The sequence below is a fragment of the Panulirus ornatus genome, chromosome 9 (genome assembly GCF_036320965.1).
Source record: "Panulirus ornatus isolate Po-2019 chromosome 9, ASM3632096v1, whole genome shotgun sequence".
In the NCBI taxonomy this organism is placed as follows: domain Eukaryota; kingdom Metazoa; phylum Arthropoda; class Malacostraca; order Decapoda; family Palinuridae; genus Panulirus; species Panulirus ornatus.
In genome coordinates, this window is record NC_092232.1 from 18,302,770 (window position 1) to 18,322,376 (window position 19,607).

Here is a 19,607-nt window from a genome sequence, read left to right on the forward strand (position 1 = left end):
TGCTGTGCTGTGGGTAGGGTGCTGTGCTGTGGGTAGGGTGCTTATGCTGTGAAAATCTTTGTCAGTCCGTGAGCGCACCACAGCACAATGGTTGACGATGTCTTTATTCTATCTCCTGGTGGAGGCATTTGTCTTTCCCATATCTAGAAGTACAGCACTCTTCTGAGACCTGTCTCTGGGTGTCATGCAGTCAGATATATGCCACCAGTTGGAAACCCTTCAAATGAATGGAGTGTAGGTGAGCGTGAAGGTTGACTGCAACTCGTACACTATAGATCATACACATGTGTAGACTCTGTGAATAGCGTGAATATTGCGGATGTTGAATACATAACATATGGGCCAGAACATGTGAAGAGCTCACGGTTGATGTATTTATAGACGACGATACCACTCTACGCACTTCAGCTCAAAGAACAAGTGTTGAGGCAACCTCCTCAACACAGATACATGTTCCTTATTCTCATTCGAACCTATTCTTCATCTCGGAATAGGTATGCAATACCCTTGTACATTAGTCTGTTGCTAATGCTCGAAATCTCACCCCTTTTACTTCTAATAAATTTCACAATACCCCAGATAAGCCTTGCAAATAGCATGTAAGGTATGATCATATATCCTCCACTCTTTCCTGGAAACCTTTCATGATACACGTCACAAGATCTGCTTTTCAGAAGCTTGGGATCAGCGTTGCATACGGGCTGTCAGTTATTTTGCTTGTGAGCAGCAGCCATTCCATATCTGCAAGGTTTTCATTCGCCCTAGTATGGAGATCAGCCCCCGCATATTTAATGGCTTTTCGTGCACCCCTTTCATAGCCAAACTGGAATCTAAAACCCTTTAACTTATCAACTCTCCTGCTGCCACCTCCCTTCACCTATCCCCTTTCCACGCGCCGTGGTACTGCTCCCCTCTTCTCTATTCTACGGGTATTGATTCGGCTACTTCTCTCGTGAGGTGTCTGCCTGTGTTCCTCCTCTTGCGGGCTGGAATTTATAGTTCGCGACTGGCTTTCTATCCCCGTACTTTCTACATAGAGACCAGTCACACGAGGATCAATCCTTGTCATGCTTACTTCTTTTTTCGTACAGCGAAGATATGGAATTCTTTACTTTACCTTATCTTTCTCTCTTCCCAGCAGCAGTCTATTCATCGCGTCTGCAAACACCTGAAAAACTTAAGATTAATCCCTGTTTCGTTTTTATACTCGTGTTATCTTTTATTATCCGACCTGGCCATGATTAGGACATGCTTTATCCTGTATCATGTCACTGTTATAAAAAGATAGCGAGTGAAAGACTGCGTTGCTTAACTAATGTTTTTGACGAGGAGAAGGTTCCTCCTCTCTCTCTCTCTCTCTCTCTCTCTCTCTCTCTCTCTCTCTCTCTCTCTCTCTCTCTCTCTCTCTCTCTCTCTCTTCACCATCTGTTTCTAATACTTCTGTGGTTAGAATTTTAACTTTACTCCTTTTTTTTTTCTGTTTGTCATCGTACCTACGCGAAGACTTATTTGCCTTAGTGATGTCGGACGTCCCCAGCGTCTCTGCGGGAGCCAAGTTAATCTTATAAAGTGAATATAGATCTAGTGTGGAGCTATTTCCTCATCTGCGTGATGGAAATATCTGGTCAATTCAACGTATTACTTTCTGTTCTTTTTTTTTTCCTAGTACGTTACATGCACCATGCAGACCATGGGCTTTTATCAATGTTATTGTCATGAGGTGAGGAGTTTATACACTGGAAAATAAATGTAAGTACATTGAATAATGGTAGAATAAATATATAGAATTATGAGAATTCAAATGTAGTTCATTATATGAGGAAGATATGTTGGACGTCACTCGAAAATTGTGAAGTCATGCTGCTATACAGCACCTCTCATTGTTTCTATAACAGTTGTTTTTCCTCCTTTACTAAGAAGAAGAAAGCTTATTTCCTGGGATACAGAGATAATCTCTGTGTCCTTGAATCTCATTATCTTTGTATCCAGGAAGATATGATTCATCACGAAAGCTCTCGGATCTTCATGTCTGATTCTCCGTTGTAGCTACCAGAATATTCCTGAATCACGTGTTCTTTTGTGATTTATCTGCTTGCGAGAACGAGCGGCTTCGCTTCCTGGAAGCTGATTTAATCCTACCACAAACGTGTGTGTGTGTGGTAGAAACCTCATGATAATGATCTCATGTAGCGAGGGAGGTGAGTCAAGATCAACTTGTCTCGTATAACAACGCATCACGTCACATCAAGTGACTGTTCCGTAGCTGCAACTACCCGCCCGTGTATGATGATGGATGCAAGCAGCGTCCCCTCCGTCTGCTACGCGATGTTCACTTGCCACTGATGTAGCGATAACCCTTCCCTCACTGTTACAGCTTCCTCACCATGACCTTAGCTGTGGTATCGGGGATGACAAGCCTTACAAGGGAGGGGGGGGGCAACAGACTCGGGAGTTGTATCAATTGTTGAACGTAGTTACGGAAACCCTTCGCAGTTTAATCTTCCCCAGACAGCACGTACGGAGAAGGACGATTCTATTAAGGGAAACAGTGTTGTGTCAACACCAGTTTGACCTTAATCATCTGTCGTCAGTATGTTAAAACACGAAGTAGTTTCAGCTTCTTTCCGAGTGATAGTCTTCAAGGTCATAGAAGTGAGGGGCTACAGTATATAGAAATTAGCATACCATGATGGTATGTGTCGCAATACCTTCATCACACGTTAATAACGTTGCCTTATTCCCATATGCTTATTTGGTTGGCCTGAGCCACGTTTAAGCCTCTGCAACATGTCGGTACGGTCGTTAAACACGACATTACGACTGTTTCGTATGATGGACTGGTAAACGTCACGTCAAAAGCCCAGGCCCAACTTACTTCAGGGTCGTACCGTCGTGTTCAAGGGCCGTATGTCTACTCATACCTTGAAATATGAGAACAATGAGATCTGGATTGTGAGGATTGTTATATGGCTCTCATCTTCAAGGCAGTCCTTGGAGAAGTTCTGCTGTTTGTTACAGGTTACGAGGAAGTTATAGTGTGGTGGTGGTGGTCCGGGGCACAGGTGTGGTAGAGGGACAGGGTAAAGGACAAGGGAAGGCTTTTAAAGTCGTGGTGGGTCAGAATCTAGGCCAGTGGTGGGGAGGCGTGGCACCGTAACCTATAGGTGGCCGCTTGGGCCAGGAGTGGGTAGGTGAATCACCATGACCCAAGGGGGTCACCTGGGCCAGGTGAGTCCACTGGTCAATACTTACACAATGGTCGTAGGTCACGCACCACATTCCTGTCTAATGTCGCCACCTCCCACGTATGTGTGTGTGTGTGTGTAGCTTATCCTCAAAGTATAAATATTACTGATTATGCTTTGTGTCCGTCAGGTACCGCTGAGAGTACTGTGTTTCGTCTGTTAGTTCACGCAATCTTACCCTAGTGTTAGGACAAAGCGGTGTGGTGATATGTGGGTGTGGTTATCTGCTGGTGTAGAAGTGTTTGGGCGTTGTACTTTGTGAGTGTGGTGGTGTGCAGGTGTGGTTGTGTGCGGGTGTGGTGAGCGAGGTTAGTGAGCAGATCACCTCACTTTGAAGGGTGGCGATGTCTGCAGTAGACGCGTTGAGGACGTGCCAGACGCACGATGACTAACCCTCATACACAGTTGCCAATAACTCAACCACATCCTCGGCAGAATAGAAATTGCTTGTGCTGCGGTGATATATTTTCGGGAAAATATATTATTGGTGAACGGGAAAGTTGTGCCGGTAATGTGGGAGGTACGAAGAGAAAGATGATAGGGATAAGTGGTTACATCATTGAACAATGTTATTCCACCATTCTCCCATCTTGTTTTGGGAGTGTAAGTTCAGTATAATAAGTTCGAGTCCAAATGGCAATGGGCAGGTAGTTAGCGTCTGCATTCGACTCAGTCTTTGATGTAGACTTGATGTAATTTCTAGCTCTCCACAGAAGCCAGTAGACGAGGGCTCGGAAGGACCGAATCTACTAATCCATATAGAATGTCTTCTTTTCGGGAAACAATGAAAATGTATTGAGTGAAGCGAAAGTTCATAATCTGAAGAATATTATGTACGGCAGCGATTCTAACTCCACACACACACACACACACACACACACACACACAGAGCCGTGCCAGTGTATCAGGCAAGAGCAGTTACTCATTCCGGTGTTGCCATCGCGTGTGCTTGTATAAACATGCACGGTGATTCGGCTGCTATCAATATACCCAAACTTCCGCTTCGGCTCAGGGTAGGACTGGACGCTGGCAGTGGACGGTACTGATAAATAAAGGCAATACCATATTCAACCATAGATCTGTAAGGAAAGGTATAACATTATAGCATATATTTATATATTCATACAACGCAGTGGCAATACCTCTGTTCGGTATATTTACCTGACAAAGTAAATGGTTTTGCCCGAGACGAATGAACCGGGTTTATTAAGATTCACTTATAATGCAAGACATGTTGTAAGTCTGGCAGATATCTGTCGCGGTGTCGTAATGCACTTTCCTATCTTGCAGGTGAGGCGAGCGAGCGAGCGTTGCGTCTTTAAGAGACGCTGGTCACCAACGGTCACAAGGTATGCATCCTATCTACAGTTTATATATTTTTGATTGACTTTTGTACAGTTATTTCACATACACGTAAGAAAAGAGCTTAATTTGGCCAGATTTTACCTCTTCTTAAGTTCATGTTTTCAGTAACACGTTACCACTGGCTTTTCCCTTTTTAGAGATGTTTATTATCGACAGACTCAAGAATGCGTCACAACCGGAACCGCAGGAGTTATTTATGGATTTTCTAGGTCAGTGTTGCGTCATGAGATGCGTCGGCCTCAGATATAATGATCCAAGACTCGCGACCTTAAGAACGATGGGTCGTACGATCTTAGAGCACGACGGTACGATGCTTGAGCACGACGGTACGATGCTTGATCACGATGGTACGATCCTTGATCACGACGGTACGATACTTGAGTGCGACGTTACGATCCACGAGTGTGATGAAATGACCAATGCCATGGCTTTTCATAGTCAGGTCAAAGGTGATGTCATCTCACCCAACGATCGTACCGTCTTCCTCGTTCTTACCAGCGTCGTTAAGCGGCTGTACCATTGTGCACAAAGGTCGTCCCATTGTCCTTAGAGCTCTTCCTGCCGTGCTTGAGACGTGCCGTCGGTGTACCTCCTTCGTGCTCAGGAGTCCTACTGTCGTGCCTCAAGGTCACCCCGACGTATCCCCCAAAAGGCCTTACTGTGTTCGTACCACGGTGCTTCAGGGTGTCACACCACCACGCTGAAGGAGGCGCAGATTATTCAACACAATATCCTGCCTCACACGCCCTCCCTCCGTTGGTATCTAAGGGGGAGACGAATCCTCGCAATCCCTTGCCAGCCACACGGGCGGAGGCTTAAGGTCTACAGCCTCTGGTGACCTGCCAGTCCCCAGTACTCACCAGTGTCAACGTATATCCAGTCACTTTTGTCAGATGCGACTACAAGAGGTTATCTCTCTCCCGCTCAGCTCGAGTTAATAGCGTGAAGAGTTAATCAGAAATCTATCATTTCGTTCCAAAATGTCCTTTATAAAAACGCATAAATTAACGTCGGTGGATGACGAAAGTTGCCGGCTATGTATCAGACTGATTTACATACCACGTCAACCATAAAAAAAAAAGAGCATATACCAGATGTAGCCTCACAGCTGTGCGCTGGCGCCGTGGAGTTGAACGTCCTCTCTTCAATATTTATGAACAAGCTGCAGGACGGCAAGGAAACGATCCTGTTTTTTTTTCTTTTCTTTTTCGTTTTACCACACTTTAGGAGAATGTCGTGAGGCAAACAGTGAAAATAAGACCTGAACATTGGACCACGAGAGTGAACGATGAATAATCCAGTACAATATCGATCTTGGAACAGAAGAACCATGTGGATATGTTGCAGAAGATGGACGACGTTCCTGTGAACGAACGGGCCTGCCTCCTTCCTGGGATGCAGACGACGAATATCTGTTGTCTCCTCACAAACTGTGTCGTGGAGGTGAAGGAATTGTCGTCCTCTCGCCACCTACAGTTCCAGTAAACAGCATGAGACTTTTAGGGCAGTATTTTCAACACCCATTTTTTTTTCATCGTTTTTTTCCCGTGGCCGCGCTCTGGCTCGCGAGCCGTGTTCCAGGGAGGTGGTGAGGAGGTATACGTATGTTGAAAGGTTAGTGGACGAGGGGAATGGTGGACATGTGGACTGGCGAACGAAGGGAATGGTAATAAGATATGCAGTTTCTTGCTTGAATATGCCACCAGCACTGTATCATCAGCAAATAGTACCTCACTTACCTCTCACCCTCAGCAGACAGCAGACCTACCCTTTTCTCCATAAACCCCCACGTTTACCTTCCTCACGACCCCATCCATAGATTGATTAAACAGCCTTGGTGACATCACATTCCCCTGCCACAGACCCACCTTCGCATGGAATCAGTCTTTCTCCTCCCTTTCTAATTACACACACATGCCTTATTCCCTTCGTAAAACCTCCTCACTGCTTCTAATACTTTTCCTTTCACTCCTATATTTATAATCCCTTCACAAAGCATCTCTGTCTTCCCTATCATATGCTTTTCTTAGATCCATTAAGATGCCTCATGCAGATTTTTCTGTTTCTTTAAACATTCTGTTTCTTTAAGTATTTCTCTCACACGCATATTTTTCAAAACAAACGCGTGATCCACGGTTCCTCTATTACTCCTTAAGCCACATTGTTCCTCCTCAGTCTGATGCTCTGTGCATGCCATCCCCGACCTCTCAATCACCGGTCTCTCATACAATTTACCAGGTTCACTTAAAAATCATATACTTCTGTAAATCGAATATTCACTTTTGTCCCCCTTGCCTTTATACAGTGGCACTATACAGGCATTCCCGCAGTCCTTAAGCACTTCATGATGAGCCATACATACAACGAAAATCCTAACTAACCAATCAACAACTCAATAATCCCTCTTTTTTTAAGAAATTCAACAGCAATTCTTTCCATTTCAGTCGCTTTTTGCCGTGCTTCATCTAACGCAAGGCTTTTACCGCCTCATCTCACTTCACCAGAGCACTTGCAATGATTCTCTAACTTCGCATATCTCCGCGTTCCAAGCAACCAGCATCAGCCATCCTATCATCGAACACATTCAATCATCCTTCCAAATACTCCTTCTTTTCACATGACCTCTGCTTGTTACCACCTCCCCATTTACTCACTCTTGTTTTTCTCACACCGTTATATATACGTATATATATATATATATATATATATATATATATATATATATATATATATATATATATATATATATATATATATATATATATATATATATATATATATATATATATATATATATATATATATATATATATATATATATATATATATATATATATATATATATATATATTTAGTAACCGGCAAGACACGGTCAGAACATATTGCAGGTAAAGGCTATCTCGGTTGAAGGTATAGAAGAAGGATTAAAAGAACGTAGACACTGATAAATTAGACTTCCATAAGTGTTTGTAGAGCTGGTTCTTACAGGCGAAAAGGTTACAAGAAGAGGGAAAGACGAAGAGTATTCCACATCTTAGTTGTTGGCGGTACGTCATGTACGATATAGCAGATATCTTATGCTCAAAATCTTTTATTTTCTGTTTATTTCTAGACCTATTTCTTCTTTATTTTCATCCCCTGAGGCATGGCGGGTCAGAGTCTCTGGCCGCCTGACGCACGAAGATAGAGTGCTACACGGTGCCGCTGCTCTGCCTTCCTGATAGCTTAACACGATCTCCCTCTCAAACTCAATATCAACACTAGTCGCAGGCTCTCTGGCACGACCATCAATCCGATCCCAGACACTGACCAGCGACAAGTGGTGCGGAGATGGTACTAGTGCCAAGAAGAGAGGGAGGAAGGGAGGAGTGGAAGTGGCCATCAGTTCGTCGCAAACAACCGACCAAGGTCAAGTGATGCAAGGAAGGTGCGGGTGCCAGGAAGTGGGCGTGGAAGATTGCCGTCATAGTTCGCCCTCAAACTGACCAGGGGTCAAGTGGTGCAGGGGGTGGTGCGGGTGGTCAGGATGTACGTGTTGGGGAGGAAGGGCGGCGGTTGCGTCTCTCACATCGTCATGGAAGCTGTCAAGATGTAGTGGGGTGAGGTTGTTAGATGGTTAGTGGACTGCGGTGTAAAAGACGTAGTCTGATTAGGTAGACAGTGAATCACGGCGTAGTGGAGTGGGCTGGTGAGGAGCGTAGGGGACCTGGGTGTGTGCGTGTGTGGATGGTGGAGTTGGCCGTGCAGTCAAAGACTGGACCAAGATATAGAGAAGTGGACTGGTCAGTCGGGAGTGGTGAGTCCAGGGACGGAGTGTCTGTCTAACAAGAAAAATAACTGAGGATCATATCTGACGATCCAGGGGATTGGGCCTAGCCTGGTGGTAGTGGAAATGTTTGTGAAGACGTGCTAAGGACGGAGATAAAAGCCCACGGTAGGACAAGTGAGAGCAGAAGACGAAGGAGGAAGACCTCGAACTGGAAGATGAGAGTTTAAACCTTTGTCGCAAACACTGGGTGACAGATCAGGGAAGAGTGTCTATCTTGTTTTCAGCAAACGTTATCCATTTTTTTTTTGCGACCCTCTGATGTTATGTATTTCCCCCCACAATTGTAAGAAAGTAATCACGCGAACTATCATTTTTTTGCCTCCAGACAATCAAGTCACTGAACATAAATATCTAGGAAGTAGGGAAGAGTTTGGTCTGCGCTACGAATTTTGCAGCTCGAGGGGGAGTCGTTCCTGGGGAAGCTCCTTGATTATATCAACGAGAAGAGGCCATCGTCTTGACACTAGTTGTGTTCCTGTGTTGGTATCTTCCCTCCCAACGAGTTAGAATATTTGCATGATATTCACTCCCTGTTGTGTGTCTTGCTCAGTGTGAGGGCTCGGGAAAAATGCTTTCAGTGGCGTGTGTCGCAATAATATTCTTGACATATGGCCGAAAATCGTTGTTAGGAAATGATTTGCTTTTGAAGTATACAATGGAAAGTTCAGAGTTGAGAGAAGAAACGAATGTCAGAATGGGTCTCTCTCTCTCTCTCTCTCTCTCTCTCTCTCTCTCTCTCTCTCTCTCTCTCTCTCTCTCTCTCTCTCTCTCTCTCTCTCTCTCTCTCTCTCTCTCTCCATGAAGGCGACATAAACAGCCAAATTTGGAATCCGTTGATTCAGCAGTGGGTTTTTTTTTTAAAGGAACAGGGCTTAGAAGAAGGGCTATAAGGGTCTTCCTTTTAAGGAGAAATCTCGTACAAGATCTATGGAAGAGCGAGTCACTACCATTTTCAACATCAGCCTCCCAGATCATCGTCAGGATGCGACAGCTGTTTAAGACCGTGATGGAGACAGAGGCGGTGAGGTTCTTCTCTCACGAAATCCTCTCCCCCAAGCCAAGCCTCGCTGTTACAGAGATACAACAAGTCTTCTTTCACCCCGTCTGTTAGTGAGTAGTCCCCATTGGCCCCATGAAACTGAAAGCTTTTCCTCAAAAGCTTAAACACGCCTTGGATGTAAAAAGAGTCATTTGTGAGCCAAGATGAACACTCAGACATGGTCTGTAACTAGGTTATGCCGCGATAAAGCCCTGCAGGCAGCGAGCCGCGTAGACGGACAGACGCCTCTCAACGGCCCCATCAGAGGTGTCCCGATGGGCAGACTGTTGCACGTCGCGAGACGGTGGAAGAGGGTGATAGATAGATCTTAGATAAGTCTTACCTAAAGTGTATAGATCTCTGGACGTCCGAGATCCTTAGGAAGAAAATGGATGCTGAAGAGAACCCGACAAAGGAAGAAAGTAAATCTTGCAACTGTGTTTGTAATGTTGACACTCAAAAGCTACAGGTGAGAGACTCTGATGTATATTGACCATTGAAAACGTCACACAACCAACGACTTACCAAATCAATATCCATAACCCACGTCAGTAACTCGCCTCGTCTACTATTCTACCCCAAATATATATGGTTAATAACCCAACAACTGTGTAATGTAAGGCCACACCTTCACAGCTCTGTGAATATGTGAATAAGAGATTTTATCCCACCAATCATACTGTGGGAATGGTCAAATTCAGAATGTGTCTGATGTCTTAAAAGGCGCCACTCCCTGGTGCAGAGGATGTCTGACAAGGCGTCACTCCCTGGCACATCAAAACAACTGTTTGTGCAATGTATGGAACCCCACACCCTAACATAGGTCCCAGGAAACCACAGGAGGTAAAATCAATCATCGTTTATTCTGTTAACTGAGGCAACGAATTTCATAAACACTTTTGCCAAACTATCCGAGTAAACATGTTGGTCACAAAAATATTTAAGATCATACAAAGTATTTAATGAGACAATGGCCTAGACCAGAAATGATCCAGGAAAGTATATGGATTTTCACGACACCAGCCATGAGTAAAGTGATCATGGCCGAGAATGATGTCATAAGACTCGTTCGCCCTTGGTGCAATGTCACACATCCAGGAGATTGTAACATCACAATAACTGGATGGCTCGCTCTTCCATGGGTTGGCCCCAGACCCAGCCCAAGATATACTGAATGTCATCTAATGATTCCTGGAAAAAGTTCATCATCCACTTGTATCTGTGTCAGGGAGGAGTGAACTCATTTCTTTTTTTTGTCCAAGTCAGTCATGACTCATATTAATCTTTGATATTTTATGAAGCAATGAGTCAGTTTTGGTGTATGTGGCTAATGATAAGGTGACTCCACCATTTATACGTAGAAGTAATTCGTCAGTTCAGCTTTTTACACGTACTGGGTTAAGGCCCTTTCATATATATATATATATATATATATATATATATATATATATATATATATATATATATATATATATATATATATATATATATGGCAACTCGGGGGATGGGGGCGTTTTGATACCCGTTTCTTTCCCTACTTTCTCTATACCTCGAAACTTGGGAACTCACTACCCTCTCATGTCTTTCCCCACAACTATGGCCTGGCACATTTTCAGACAGGTTTTTCACTTCCTTTGAAATCAGTAAATACTTTCCCTTGTCTATCCTTTATCCCTTTCATGAACCTCTTTATATTTCAATTAAAACTATGCCTTGATGTGGACTTTGTCCGTGACTGGTCTCCAGCGTAAAAAAAAGAGAAAAGAAATAAGACATACTTGATCGTCGTTTCCTGCATGAGAGAGATTGCGCCAGGAACAGACGAAGAAAGGTCGCGACAGCTCACATCCATTCTCTAGCTGTCATGTGTTATGCACCGAAACCACAAATTCCTATCCACCGCCAGGTCCCACGGACTTTTCATGGTTTACCTTGGTAGTTTCATGTGTCTTGGTTCAATCCACTGGCAGTTATCGGCCCCAGTATATCACATCATTACAGCTCGCTCTATCCCGTGCACGCCTTTCATCCTCCTGCATGTTCAGGTCCCGATCATTCAAAATCTTTTTCACTCCATCCTTCCATCTCCAAATTGGTCCCCCCGTTCACTTTGCTCTCTCCACTTCTGACATATATATTCTCTTTGTCATCCTTTCCTCTTTCTCTCAATATAACCAGACCATATCGGCACACATACTTCTATTCTCTCAACCACACTCTTTTCATTACACACATCTCTCAGCCTTTCATTACTAACTCGATCAAACCACCTCACACCACATATTGTCCTTAAACATTTCATTTCCAGCACATCCACCCTTCTCCTCATCCATATAATAATGTTGGGACTATTGTTCCTTCAAACATAACCCTTTTTTGCCCTCCCAGATAACGTTCTCTCTTTCCACATTTTTCAGTGCTCCCAGACTTTGCCCCCCCTCACCCACCCTGTGACTCACTTCCGCTACAATAGTCCCATTCGCTACCATGTCCACTTTCAGTTATCTGAAACACTTCACTCCCTACAATTTTTCTCCATGCCAACTCACAACCCAGCTAACTTCTCCCTCACCCATGCTCAACCTAATAGCCTTGCTTTTAATCACATTTACTCCCAACCTCCTTCTTTCACACAGTCACCAGCTTCTGCAGTTTGCACTCGAATCTGCCGCCACTGCTGTATCTTCAGCAAATAACTACTTAAACCCAAGGCCCTCTCATCCCCCACAGACGGCTCCTCTCTCCAAGACTCTCGCAGTTACCTCCCTCACCGCCCCATCCATAAACAAATTGAACAACATCACACAGCCCTGCCGCAGATCAACCTTCAATTAGAATATTTCACTCTCCTCTCTTCCAGCTTGTACACACGCCTTACAGTGTACCCTTGAGAAGTACTTCTCACTGCTTCTACGCACCGTAAAGTCTTAAGATCTTCCTCAAGGCATTTCGATCAACTCTTATTATATGCTTTTTCCATAAATGCCACATACAAATCCATCTGTTTCTGTAATCATTACACACACACACACACAGACGAACGTACATTCATACATATATATATATATATATATATTTTTTTTTTTATATATATATATATATATATATTTGATATCATGTATTAGTATAATGAAACAATGAGAAAGAAAAGGCCCAAAAAACATTTGCAACAAGCAGTGATGCACACGCGAAAAAAAAATAGACGTATGGCATACGAGAATGTTTATTGTATCTTCTAAAACAAGTCAAAACTTCAACCTTGGAATTTTTTTACCTTCTCTTTACACCGGTTAGTCAAGCCCCATCCACATATTTCTTCAGATCCATCTATTTTCACCTCCATTAGGACTAACACTTTCCGTGTACCCCTGACAGTAAGTTGCACTTTGGATGCAATATACTTTCACTCACGAATATACTCTCCGAGGAACAAAGAAATTTCAGAAACATTCTCTCATCTCAAACGTCATTCGTCACAGATTTTAAAGAACGAATAAAAATCACAATACTTGTCTCCTGAATTCCTATATTCAGTATTCTCGCGCAGATCTTCAAAACACGTAACAAATCAGAGCAATGGGGGAAACTTTATGATTAACATGACCAGTTTATGCTTTGCGGAGGAGGATAGGATGTCTCGTAGTTTCACATTTTTAGGTTCCCCCTCCATATATCATATGATTCATTTATGATATAATCCACTAATATTAAAAACTTACTTCATCATTTATTATATTCAAATATATTGACTTACCTAACTACTGTCCTAATACTTGCTGTTATTCCATTTACTCTAATTGCTTCTTCCACACATTTACAACTCAGTACCAGCTTCCATTTCCACATGAATCAGCCACCAGCGCTGTATCTCAGAACACACACTGACTCACTTCCCAAGTCCTTCATCCCCAACGACTTATGCCCACTTCCAGGACTCTTGCATTTACTCCTAACAACCCATCCATAAACAAATTAAACACCATGGAGACATCACACCCCCTGCCGCAAACCTCATTCACTGAGAACCATCACTTTCCTCTCTTCCTACACGTACACATGCCTTACATCCTCGATAAAAACTTTCACTGCTTCTAACAACTTGCCTCCCACACCATATATTCTTAATACCTTCCACAGAGCATCTCTATCAACTCTATCATATGCCTTCTCCAGATCCATAAATGCTACATACAAATCCATTTGCTTTTCTAAGTATTTCTCACATACATTCTTCAAAGCAAACACCTGATCCACACATCCTCTACCACTTCTGAAACCGCACTGCTCTTCCCCAATCTGATGCTCTGTACATGCCTTCACCCTCTCAATCAATACCCTCCCATATAATTTACCAGGAATACTCAACAAACTTATACCTCTGTAATTTGAGCACTCACTCTTATCCCCTTTGCCTTTGTACAATGGCACTATGCACGCATTCCGCCAATCCTCAGGCACCTCACCATGAGTCATACATACATTAAATAACCTTACCAACCAGTCAACAATACAGTCACCCCCTTTTTTAATAAATTCCACTGCAATACCATCCAATCCTGCTGCCTTGCCGGCTTTCATCTTCCGCAAAGCTTTTACTACCTCTTCTCTGTTTACCAAATCATTTTCCCTAACCCTCTCACTTTGCACACCATCTCGACCAAAACACCCTATATCTGCCACTCTGTCATCAGACACATTCAACAAACCTTCAAAATACTCATTCCATCTCCTTCTCACATCACCACTACTTGTTATCACCTCCCCATTTACGCCCTTCACTGAAGTTCCCATTTGCTCCCTTGTCTTACGCACCCTATTTACCTCCTTCCAGAACATCTTTTTATTCTCCCTAAAATTTACTGATAGTCTCTCACCCCAACTCTCATTTGCCCTTTTTTTCACCTCTTGCACCTTTCTCTTGACCTCCTGTCTCTTTCTTTTATACTTCTCCCACTCAATTGCATTTTTTCCCTGCAAAAATCGTCCAAATGCCTCTCTCTTCTCTTTCACTAATACTCTTACTTCTTCATCCCACCACTCACTACCCTTTCTAAACAGCCCACCTCCCACTCTTCTCATGCCACAAGCATCTTTTGCGCAATCCATCACTGATTCCCTAAATACATCCCATTCCTCCCCCACTCCCCTTACTTCCATTGTTCTCACCTTTTTCCATTCTGTACACAGTCTCTCCTGGTACTTCCCCACACAGGTCTCCTTCCCAAGCTCACTTACTCTCACCACCTTCTTCACCCCAACATTCACTCCTCTTTTCTGAAAACCCATACTAATCTTCACCTTAGCCTCCACAAGATAATGATCAGACATCCCTCCAGTTGCACCTCTCAGCACATTAACATCCAAAAGTCTCTCTTTCGCACGCCTGTCAATTAACACGTAATCCAATAACGCTCTCTGGCCATCTCTCCTACTTACATAAGTATACTTATGTATATCTCGCTTTTTAAACCAGGTATTCCCAATCATCAGTCCTTTTTCAGCACATAAATCTACAAGCTCTTCACCATTTCCATTTACAACACTGAACACCCCATGCATACCAATTATTCCCTCAACTGCCACATTACTCACCTTTGCATTCAAATCACCCATCACTATAACCCGGTCTCGTGCGTCAAAACCGCTAACACACTCATTCAGCTGCTCCCAAAACACTTGCCTCTCATGATCTTTCTTCTCATGCCCAGGTGCATATGCACCAATAATCACCCACCTCTCTCCATCAACTTTCAATTTTACCCATATTAATCGAGAATTTACTTTCTTACATTCTATCACATACTCCCACAACTCCTGTTTCAGGAGTATTGCTACTCCTTCCCTTGCTCTTGTCCTCTCACTAACCCCTGACTTCACTCCCCAGACATTTCCAAACCACTCTTCCCCTTTACCCTTGAGCTTCGTTTCACTCAGAGCCAAAACATCCATATATATATATATATATATATATATATATATATATATATATATATATATATATATATATATATATATATATATATATATATACAATGAGAAAGACATAAGGTTATCCAAGAAAACTTTGCAAGAAGCAGGTGATGGTAGAGCGAAAAAAAAAATAGACGTATGGCATACGAGAATGTTTTTGTATCTTCTAAAACAAGTAAAACTTCAGACCTTGGAGATTTTTTTACCTTTCTGTTGTACGGTTAGTCAAGCCCCACCACTTATTTCTGTCAGAGTGCCATACTATATTTTCACCTCAGTATAGGACGAACACTTACCAGGTGTAGCCTCCTGAGCAGCAAGTGTGGCGACTTTGGCAAAGATGGCTTAGATAGGGTGACTTTCAAAGACGCACGAATATACTCACCGAGGAAAAAAAAGAAATTCAGAAACATTCACTCAAAGAGAGTCTCAACGTCATTCGTCACAGGATTTAAAGAAGGAATAAAGAATCCAATACGGGTTTGGTCTCTGAATTCCTTTATATTCAGTAGTTCTCGCGAGATCTTTCAAAACACGTAAAAATTCAGAGCTCAAGGAGGCGTAAAACTCTTATGAATATGAAGCTGACAGTTAAGTGTCTTTGGCGGGAGGGAGGTATAGGACCGTCTCGTATGTTTCCGTTTTTAGGTTCCCCCATATATATATATATATATATATATATATATATATATATATATATATATATATATATATATATATATATATATATATGTATATATGTGTGTGTGTGTGTGTGTGTATATATCTTTTTCTTTTCTTTCATACTATTCGCCATTTCCCGCATTAGCGAGGTAGCGTTAAGAACAGAGGACTGGACCTTTGAGGGAATATCCTCACCTGGCCCCCTTCTCTGTTCCTTCTTTTGGAAAATTAAAAAAAAAAATGAGAGGGGAGGATTTCCAGCCCCCCGCTCCCTTCCCTTTTAGTCGCCTTTTACGACACGCAGGGAATACGTGGGAAGTATTCTTTCTCCCCTATCCCCAGGGATAATATATATATATATAGATATATGTGTATGTGTGTGTGTGTGTGTGTTTTCTATATAGTTTTTGTAATACATCTCTTGTTCATATCTTCTGTGATGAGTGTATAGTGAGGAGAGAGTTGTACATTATAACTGTGTGGATGTGCATGGTTGTCTGTCTGTATAAATCTTATGTGTCCGTTCGTCCGTCCCCACTGCTGCTGCTGCTGCTCACTAAACCCTTTGAAACACACTAGTGAAAGCTGACAAGGATGTTGGTCAGGTCCGCTCCGGGATACAACTTATTCTGTTATTCCGAAAAGTTTCGTCCCTTCGAGGGTTTGCCTGTGTGGTGGGGAGGAGGGAGGAAGAGAGGTGGATATAACCCCCCCATCCTCCATCCTGTTCCCCTCCCTTCCCCTGCAAAAGCCAGTTTCTCTGACGCTTTATTTACGAAAGCTTGTGACTCACACACGAGGGAGACGAAGCAGTTCGGACCTGGGCAGGAACCGCTGGAGGAATGAAGGAGCGGAACCACACCTTACAATCCCTCGTGTCATGAACCGTGAGGGTCTTGCTTCCTCTCTCATTAATACTGAATAAGAAAACTTCAAATGGTTTCTTGGCAGGTGTAGCACACACACACACACACACACACACACACACACACACTTCTCCAGACCACTGCTTCTCCTAAGCTGGACACATTTTTGACTCTTCTGTAAATCACTGTTATTCTCAGACTGAATAAACATTCTCACTGTTTTGTAGATCACTGTTACTCCTCATTTGGGTACATGGCTTTATGAGGCTTATTTCAGTAGTTCATCTCCTGTCACTGTCACTGTCGCACTGTCACTGCCGCACTGTCACTGTCGGTAGGTCTTGGAGCACTGGATCTCCCTAAAGTAGATCTGGAAACAAAAAAAGATCACTGCTTGTGGGTCTTCGAGCAGTAGGTCGTCTGGGAGCAAAAGGTCGTTTGCAGTAGAGTTTGGATGAAGAGGTCACCTGTTGTCTGTCTGGGAACAAAAGGTCGCTTGCTGCAGGTCGCGTGGCTAACTATCGCTTGAAGAAGTAGGAGTATAAGCAAGAGGATATACCTGTGTTAAATTGCTGTTGTTAATAGCGGAATATTAGGTCGTCTATTGATGATTTGGGGGCATTAGGTCGTCTGCTAACAATCTGGGCGCATTAGGTCGTCTGCTTATAATCTGGGAGCATCAGGTCGTCCGCTTTTAATCTGGGCGCGTTAAGTCGTCCGCCCATAACCTGGGCTCGTTAGGTCGTCTGCTCATAATCTGGGGCTCATAGGTCGTCTGCTCATAATCTGGGGCTCATTAGGTCGTCTGCTCATAATCTCGGGGCAAGCGGACACCTGCTGAGCCCTGAACAGTTGCCTTGTATCCATCAAGTGGTCATTTCCTGCACCCTCAATAACTCTATACGAAAACATTAATATCCCTGTGTGTGTGTGTGTGTGTGTGTGTGTGTGTGTGTGTGTGTGTTTATTTATTCACGTGTGGTCTTTATATAAACATTATGAATAATGAATTACATTTCAAGCATGGGTGATAATTCTTAAACACGATTAATGAAAAAAAAAAAATTTGAATAAGAATTTTCTTCATTTTTAGGTTACAGAATAAGAGTAAAAATCAGATTGTGACGCCCGCTTACTGTGAGTTCTGGGGAGGGGAGTTAGGGGATGGGTTATGGAGGCTGGGTTGGGGGGTGGGTCTTAAATTACCGAGCAGCTGGAGTGATCAATCGGGAATCGGTTGCCTCGCCTCGCAGATCTTTTATTTGCCTCTTGCTTCCACCACCACCACCCCATCAGACGCGGGACGCTGCAGCTTACACACACTCTCTCTCTCTCTCTCTCTCTCTCTCTCTCTCTCTCTCTCTCTCTCTCTCTCTCTGTATATATATATATATATATATATATATATATATATATATATATATATATACACATTATATATTTATTTTGCTTTGTCGCTGTCTCCCGCGTTTGCGAGGTAGCGCAAGGAAACAGACGAAAGAAATGGCCCAACCCACCCCCATGTATATACACACACGTCCACACACGCAAATATACATACCCATACATCTCAATGTACACATATATATACACACACAGACACATACATATATACCCATGCACACAATTCACACTGTCTGCCTTTATTCATTCCCATCGCCACCTCGCCACACATGGAATACCATCCTCCTCCCCCCTCATGTGTGCGAGGTAGCGCTAGGAAAAGACTACAAAGGCCCCATTCGTTCACACTCAGTCTCTAGCTGTCATGCAATAATGCCAAATAATGCCAAATTGGAGGTGGAAAGATTGAGTGAAAAAGATTTTGAGTGATCGGGGCCTGAACATGCAGGAGGGTGAAAGGCGGGCAAGGAATAGAGTGAATTGGATGGATGTGGTATACCGGGGCTGACGTACTGTCAGTGGATTAAATCAGGGCATGTGAAGCGTCTGGGGTAAACCATGGAAAGTTGTGTGGGCCTTCTACGACACGCAGGGAATACGTGGGAAGTATTCTTTCTCCCCTATCCCCAGGGATAATATATATATATATATATGTATTTATATTATGATATTCCCATATAAATATGGGAATAATGCCTTTTTCATTCTTCACAAAGTTTTTTCTCTGTTTTGCAATTACTGTTGTTGATCAAAACCCGATAGATAAACGCGACAACATTCCATTCAGAAAAAGAAAGAACAACAACTCAACGTTTCTTCTGGTTTAAGGAGTCGAAACCTGTTGACATAAGGGACTATACAGTTCATCGAACCTACAACCGTGAATGGAGCAAGGTTCTGTCCTCTTAAACCTAGCATGAAGGAACTGGTTTCACAACCTTTTGAAAACAGTCAGCCTGACTGAAAGGCCTAGCTAGCTAGACTGGTGGACGACCCAGGAACAAAGGAGTACCTTGCCCAGTGTTCAATAGGCTTTCCAAACGCCGTCTTCGAAAGTCGGTAACGTCTTGGTTCATGCGAAGTCCAGCCAACCGAAGGTGTAGTGGAAGGGAGGGGCCCTTGCCCTAGTGACGTTGAACATGAGAGAGAGAGAGAGAGAGAGAGAGAGAGAGAGAGAGAGAGAGAGAGAGAGAGAGAGAGAGAGAGAGACCCTTGTACTGATTTCG

General features: G+C 43.2%; 1 protein-coding gene across 3 annotated transcripts in view; it reads left to right on the top strand.

Annotated features, from left to right (window-relative positions):
- Window positions 1-19,607, top strand: part of LOC139750239 (uncharacterized) — a 214,275-nt gene that overhangs the window by 98,094 nt on the left and 96,574 nt on the right. Inside the window, exon 2 of one of the 3 annotated variants that reach the window (XM_071664742.1) lies at window positions 4,536-4,594. The exons of the other annotated variants lie outside the window; for them this stretch is intronic. The gene's annotated coding sequence lies outside the window, so the exon portion shown is untranslated. The remainder of the gene's footprint in view (window positions 1-4,535; window positions 4,595-19,607) is intronic. 3 annotated transcript variants of the gene reach the window in all.